At 53.7% G+C, this 6,344-nt stretch overlaps 1 long non-coding RNA gene across 2 annotated transcripts; it reads right to left on the bottom strand.

The window, feature by feature from the left end:
• Positions 1-1,895: 1,895 nt before the first annotated feature.
• On the bottom strand, positions 1,896-4,479 carry LOC102017508. 2 transcript variants are annotated; one of them, XR_001235349.1, is made up of 3 exons: positions 3,633-4,479; positions 3,135-3,239; positions 1,896-2,544 (listed from the first exon to the last, which is right to left on the bottom strand). It is a non-coding gene; the product is annotated as an uncharacterized LOC102017508 (long non-coding RNA). The 2 variants fall into 2 exon arrangements; XR_262079.2 differs by having other exon boundaries at positions 3,709-4,479.
• Positions 4,480-6,344: the final 1,865 nt, after the last annotated feature.

Raw genomic sequence — 6,344 nt, 5'->3', positions numbered from 1 at the left:
GCTCTGCAGCTGTGTGCACTTGTGTAAAGGACACCAAATAACAAAGCGTCTCCTGCCCCTCCTCTCCCGGTGCCCCCCTAATGCACTGGCGCTCCGCAGAGGGTGTGCGAGCCTCTGCAGGAGGCCGCTGGGGCTGGGCGGCCGGGAGCAGCTGCCTTGGGGGCCTGGCGCCGGCCCTCCCGGGTCCTTCTACCAGGAAGAATCCCTCCCTTCCCTTGCTCTGTTGATTCTTTTTTTCTTTCTTTCTTCCTTTCTCTCTTTTTCTTTTTCTTTTTTTTTTTTTTGTCTTTTTGAGACAGGGTCTCACTATGCAGTCCAGGCTGGCCTCGAGCTCACTCTGTAGCCCAGGCTGGCCTCGAACACCCAGCGATCCTCCTGCCTTAACACCCGGGGTTGAGGTGAACAGCGCGGCAGGAGCTCGACGCGTCCCGGGCCACAGCAGGCTACCGCGCCGTCTCCGTCCCTGCCCGCCCTCGCTGTGTCCCCGGCCCGGAGAGCGGCCGCCTCCCGTCCCGGCTCCCGCGGGGACCGGATCGCTCGTGTTCGGGACGCTGCCCCACGGGCTTGGTCCCCCTCCTTTCCGGTGTTGATGAGGCCCGGTGTCCCCACTCCGGGACTGCCGCACCTTCCAACTCCGAATCCAATTTCGTAGCTCTCAGTGTTTTTCAGGTCAGTGGAAACTTTTTAAAAAACATTAAGCCGATGCACTCTTACTTCAGAAAGGGAGCTTTGTTCTGTTCCTCTCTGTAACTGATGTGCCTGGTACTTCCCGGATGTTGAAAGCAAGGGATACCCTATATTTGCAGAGAGCATACTAGCTTGGGGTGCTGTAAAAATGACCAGCACTAAGAATCCCTCCCTTCCCTTGCTCAATTGATGCCTGCTTGCTTGCTTTGTTTTTTCTTGTTCTTTTTTTTTTTTTTTTCCTGGTCTTTTTGAGGCAGGATCTCGCTATACAGTTCAGGCTGGTCTTGAGCTCACTTTGTAGCTCAGGCTGGTCTCCAACTCGAAATGATCCTCCTGCCTCAGCCTCCTGAGTGCTGGGATTGCAGGCGTGCGCCACTACGCCCTCCTCTCCTTTTTCTGACTGCTATGTTGAATCTTAGAATCAGCCTGGCAGGTGTTACACAAGAGAAGGGCTCTTCACAGCTGTGTGCATGTGCTTAGCACAGGGCCTGAGCTACAGCAGATCGAATATTTGCTGAAGAAATGAGGAGAATCTGAGAGAAAATCTGAGAGAAAAGAAAAATACTCTTTATTCTTGGGGGCTTGTGTGCTAGAGATCATACCCCGGGCCTCATATATGTCAGGCAAGTCCTCAACTGCCGAGCTACATTTCTGGCCTATTTTGTTTTGCTTCTGAGGTAGGGTCCCACTAACTAGCCCTGGCTGGCCTCCAACATGTGATCCACCTGCCTCAGCCTCCCAAGGACCCAGTGTGCCCTGGCTGAAGGTACATTCTTAAGGGCCTATGGGGCATTTCAGTAGTAAAACACTTGCCTGACACATGCAAGTCCTTGGTTTTGATCCCTAGCACTGAAAAAAATAATAATAACAATAAAAATAGGGACTGGGGATTTAGCTCAGTGGCATGGTGCCTGCCTGGCAAGTGCAAGGTCGTGAGTTCGATTCCCAGTACTGGAAAAAACCCAATAAAAATATAAACAATGATGCACTCTTTTCCTCTTTGCTTAGCTAATTATTGGGGAAATACCTCAGAGAAGAACCTTATTGGAAACAGAGGGACCTTTAGGAGCCAGAGGAGCCTTTAGCCCCCAGAACTGCTAGGGTCCTGGCCTGGCTTTTGTTTTTTTTTTTTTTTTTTTTTTTTGAGACAGGGTCTCACTATGCAGTTCAGGCTGGCCTTGAGCTCACTTTGTAGCCCAGGCTGGTCTCAAACTCGCAACAATCCTCCTGCCTCAGCCTCCTGAGTGCTGGGATTACAGGCGTGTACCACCATGCCCGGCTCTGGTCCTGGCCTCTGGATTCCCCAGCAGACTGAGTCATAGCCTTGGCCCTGCCTGTTCAAAGGCCGAGAACAGACATAGCTCCTGGTTATTTCATGTCTGGGACAATTAAGTGACGGCCCTCTGCTCAGCTTCAAAAGTTGAGTGCCTGGGGGCCGGGCGGAGGGAGGTTGGTGATCAGGACACCCTGACCACCGCTTTCTATGACGCTGGGTGAGGCAGAGGCCAGGGATATTTGGGGAAGTGTTCAAAGCGTCCCACACAGACCCTGAGGTTGAGCGTGGCCCTCCCTGGAGATCACACCGCTCTAAGTCTATATTGTCCTGAGTTGTGCCGTGGGGCCGTGAGTGCTGAGCTCCAGGGAGGACCCCGCCATTCACGTGAGCGCGGGTGCGGGTGCGGAGGGTGGCGGTGGGAGGCTGGCACAGTTGCACAAGGAAGAAGATCAACAGGTCCGAACTGGCCAGCGCGAGGGAGCCGGGCACGGCTGGTTGCTCAGGCAGTGTACGTCCCGAGTTCACCACCACTCTGCTGACTGGGATTCACTTTTCTTCAGGAGCCTGGAGTGCTTGTGGTCCTGCATCGAGTGAATTAAAGTACACTATCACAGGCAAGAAACTAAAAGTTTAGCCAGTTGTGGTGGTAGCAGAGTCCTGTAATCCCAGCACTCTGGGAGGCTGAGGGAGGAAGATCACTCACAAATTTGAGCCCAGCGTGGGCAATGTAGTTATCGGGAATCATCAAGGTTATCTGGCCATTCTTTCTTTCTATGCTTTTTTTTTTTCCCCCAGTACCGGGAATCGAACTCACGACCTCGCGTTTGCCAGGCAGGCGCTGTGCCGCTGAGCTAAATCCCCAGCCCCTGGCCATTCTTTCTTTAAAGAACACATGCAGCTGGGCGATGGGTGAGTAGCACAGCTTTAACTCTCCCCCTGTAAGCTACGCGCAAGAACCCCGCATGCATCCCTAGGTAATCGAGCCTTTTCTTCCCCTAAAACATCCCAATAAAACATCAGAGGTCCCTTTCAAGCACACACACGCAGAGCTCATTCTGATCTCCTTGACCGCTAGCATTAGCCAATCTCTACGTATTTGTTAATTAGTTTTACCCAGAAGGACTGTTGCTAGCAACCAAGGGCACTGGGCCCCGTGAGACAAAAACATCACCTCAGTCTTCAGCAACACCCGCCGTCTTAGACCTGAGGTGGGCGGACGATGGACCCACTGGGACCTGATGAAAGCATTCCGAGGATGGCATTTTAGGGCCCCTCCCTGTTAAAATCAAATATAAAAATCTCAGCCTCCCACCCAGACGGTGCGGCCCTCACGGGCAAAGGTGGCTGTGAGCAGGGACCCCTCGGGATGGCCAGCAGCAGCGAAGACGGGTTGTTTAAGCCCCAGAACCAGCTTACAGGCCGGCACCTCTGGACCCCGCAGAGGGCAGGAGGGCAGGACCGGTTGTTGGTGGGGTGTCTCCCAGTGTTCCTGGTGGGGCTGGGACCTGTGCTGGTCTCTGACGGACACATGGCCTCCCCTGGGCGGTGGACTCTGGGGCCCTGCGTTGTCATTGAGCCGCTGCCCCTCCTCCACAGGGCAGGGCCTCAGCTCGCCCTCCCCCAGCAGGGTTCCCCAGGTCCCCCTTGATTCTGAGCCCTGGCTACTCACGCCTTGGCTAACGACTGGCTTCTCCCATTACACCCCGGGCGGAGGTGAACGCTCTTAGAGAGGGCAGCTGACTCACCGGCTTTCCCGTGGGCCTGGCGCAGGGCCTCATAGGCCGCACGGTGCGCCTGCCATGTTCTCCCTGTGTCTGTGAACCTTAAAATTCACCCAGGCCAGAGCCCGGGGTGCTGGTGCAGGCCTGCAATCCCAGCACCTGAGGCAGGAGGGCTGCAGGTTTGAGGTCCGTCTAAGAGATTTGCAAGACTCTGTCTCAAAATTTGAAAAAAGGGTTGGGAATGGATCTCAGGGGCAGAGCACCCCCGGGTTTATCCCCGGTACCGGGAAAAAAAACTCAACCTGGTTAGGATAAAAGTCATTGAGATTCATGAGAAAACCAGTCCAACCTGTTCTCCCGGCCGTGTTTTCTCCGGCACACTTAGGTCCTGAAGCGTTTTGTTTTCTCAACTTAGTATTATCCTCCTATCAGCGTTCACTTCACACGGGGCACCTTGTAAAGACGGGAAGCACCCAGCAAAGGGAAATTTTAGGCACTGGATGAACCCCCAGGGCTGTCTGCACACATTTGGTGGCTTAAAACGACAGAGGCGAATTCTCTCACGGCTCTGGAGAAGCCACTGGCTCAGCTGTCTCCTCTGCCTCCTCCTAGCTTTTTATTCAGAGACAGTGGCTCACTGTGTGGCCCGGGCTGGGCTCCAGCTCCTGGGCTGAAGCGATCCTCCTGGCTCAGCCTCCCGGGGACCTGGGACTGCAGGTGCATCCCACCGCACCCGCCTCCTGCCCTCTTTGAATAAAGACGCCGGTCATTGCTTAGAGCCCACCTAACCCAAAATGACACACCTGTAAACACCTGCAAATGCTGCACAGTCACCTGGGCCTGCGGACACAGCTCCGTGGTGGAGGGCTCGGCCGGCCTGCCCGAGGCCCTGGGTTCAACCCGGCGCAGGAGTGACATTCGCGCGTTTGCCACCACAGGGCCCAGTTCCTCAAAGGTGGGCCGCAGGGGGACTGTGGAGCCCAGGGCCCTGTCCCGTGACAGCTCGGCCCCTCACAGGTAGCTTAGGGACCTGCGGCAGTGTTCTGCTTCCACTTCCTCTCCCCCACCCTTTGTTGTTTTGCTTTGTTTCTGGTACTGGGGATCAAACCCAGGGTCTTCAACTGGGCTATATTCCCAGCTAAGTTGCCCAGACTGGGCTCAAACTTGTGATCCTCCTGCCTCAGCCTTCCAGAGTTCTGGGATTATAGGGGGGTGGCCACCATGCCTGCTTTAGATTTTGAAAATTTGTGGCTGTCATTTCTTCAAATATTTTCTTTGCCTTCTCTCATTTTGTGATGGAGGGGCTGTAGTTACGTTAGACAACTTGACACTGTCCAACAAAGCACTGCTCATTTTTCTTTTGTCTCTGTTTTCCTTTGGCTGATTTCTACCACTATATCTCAAGTTCAGTAATCTTTTCTCTGAGTGTCTAGTCTACTGTTAATCTCATTTCTAGAAGTACTGTTTATTCCTTTTTTTATATCTTTCACCCATTAAAAGTTATTTTTGGGCTGGGGACATGGCTCAGTGGCACAGTGCCTGCTTGGCAGGCGAGAGGTCCTAAATTCAATTCCTGGTACCCACATTAAAAATAGGGATATGTCAGAGAGAATAGATTAAAATTATTTTTAAAGCCAGGCGTGGTGGCACACACCTGTAATCCCAGCACTCAGGAGGCTGAAGCAGGAGGACTGTTGTGAGTTCAAGGTCAGCCTGGGCTACACAGTGAGACCCTGTCTCAAAAAAATTTTTGTTTTTAGATAATACCTTACTACATAGGGACTTATATAGTCCAAGCTGGCCTCAAACTTCCGCTCTTCTTCTGTGCTTTTTTTTTTTTTTTTGAGATAGGGCCTCCACATGTAGTCCAGGTTCACCTTGGACTGACCTTGAACTCACTACATAGCTCAGGCTGGCCTCGAGCTGTGAGCCATCCTCCTGCCTCAGCCTCCTGAGTGCTGAACTTCCCATCTGCTACCTCAGGCTGTTGCTTCTGGATAGAAAGAGCCCCGTGACTTCTGCCCGGCCGCAAGGCAAAGGAGCAGGGCCTATAAATGGCTGAGTTCCGGGTGAGAGGCAGTGGCTGTGTCCACACCGCAGGTGGGTGTTTGCAGTGGAGGCGTGTGACTGTGTCTGACGTGGCTCCTCGGAGTGCAGGGCTGCGCAGTGGCGTGGGAGTTTTCAAATAACCCATTCAAGCACCGGAGAAACACGGAGGGAGGTGGCTCCGGGAAGCAGTGGGTGGAACCAGCAGCTGAGGGATCTGGGTTCTGGGGAGGTGTCTGTTCCGTCAGGTGCTGCGTCACCGGCCATGGGCGTCGGGCCCCACAAAGCTCGGGGAAGCAGAGAAAACCTCGCCTTAGAGCTGGGGTGAGGCCACAGGTGCTTGGGAGAGGTTTTTTTTTTTTTTTTTTTTTTTGGTCGTTTTGAGACAGGATCTCATTATGCAGTTCAGGCTGGCCTTGAGCTCACTTTGTAGCCCAGCTGGCTTGGAACTCACAGCGATCCTCCTGCCTCAGCCTCCTGAGTGCTGGGATGACAGGCGCCACCACGCCCAGCGTGCCCCTTTGAGCTTATCCAGATGATTTAGTGATTTAGGTCGGGTAGCACTCGCACCCTAATCCTAGTGTCCTTGAGCCTAGCACTATTTTTTTTTTTTT

The sequence above is a fragment of the Chinchilla lanigera genome, unplaced genomic scaffold (assembly GCF_000276665.1).
Source record: "Chinchilla lanigera isolate Chin_1 unplaced genomic scaffold, ChiLan1.0 scaffold00040, whole genome shotgun sequence".
Lineage (NCBI taxonomy): Eukaryota > Metazoa > Chordata > Mammalia > Rodentia > Chinchillidae > Chinchilla > Chinchilla lanigera.
The sequence above is the reverse complement of the archived record's forward strand: the minus strand, read 5'-3'. Positions and strand labels throughout refer to the sequence as shown.